We start from the raw sequence: 793 nt of genomic DNA on the forward strand, positions 1-793 counted from the left end.
CAAACCACTCCATTTCCTTACTGTCTTAGCCCTTTCTACAACGTTCAAGTACTGGCTGTCCATCTATTTTATTTTTTTTTCAAATATTATTTTTTTAACAACTTTTTGGGATAAATGATGATAAAATTCACCACTTTCTTACAAATTTTGACCATGAGCATGTCCTATAGATCTAAATATATTATGTAATTACTTTGTCCTGATCATACACGGAAATGGTTAACTTGATTCCGACCATAGATTTCTAAGCATTATTTTTCTCTGTTTGTTCTTTGTTAATTAGTGTAAAATTGTAGCTAAATTACAAGAGTATAATATACATGTATTATGTAAGCTTTTCTTAGAGTTAATTAGGATAATAACGAAATAAAAATGTCCTTGATCGTGAGCGACAGTTAAAGAAATTTTGCAAAAACAGCACACGCACGATATGGCCTTTAGACTTTATAACAGACCATGGTACAACGATAAATAGGCTATATTTACCAAGTTACTGTGAAAAAGAGGGACTGTAGTGCTTAGTGCACGAGTGCACGAGTGCACTTATTATCCTTGGTTGCCCCATGTCAGGCAGAAAAAAGCCATTCGTCCCGAGGGCTAGAGTCTATCGATATCATGATGCTACAGCTTTGTGAACAATGTTACGTGGAAAGTCAAATAATATTATTTATGTTATTACGAAGTTTATCTTGGTTTCAAAATGTCAAGGTCCAGCTAATGAGGAATTAAAAGTTGTTCCTCAAAAAAGTTCTTATTTTTTCTATTGTTGTTGTTTTTTCTTCTTTTTAATGGG

This window comes from Aplysia californica, unplaced genomic scaffold (assembly GCF_000002075.1).
Source record: "Aplysia californica isolate F4 #8 unplaced genomic scaffold, AplCal3.0 scaffold00412, whole genome shotgun sequence".
NCBI lineage: Eukaryota > Metazoa > Mollusca > Gastropoda > Aplysiida > Aplysiidae > Aplysia > Aplysia californica.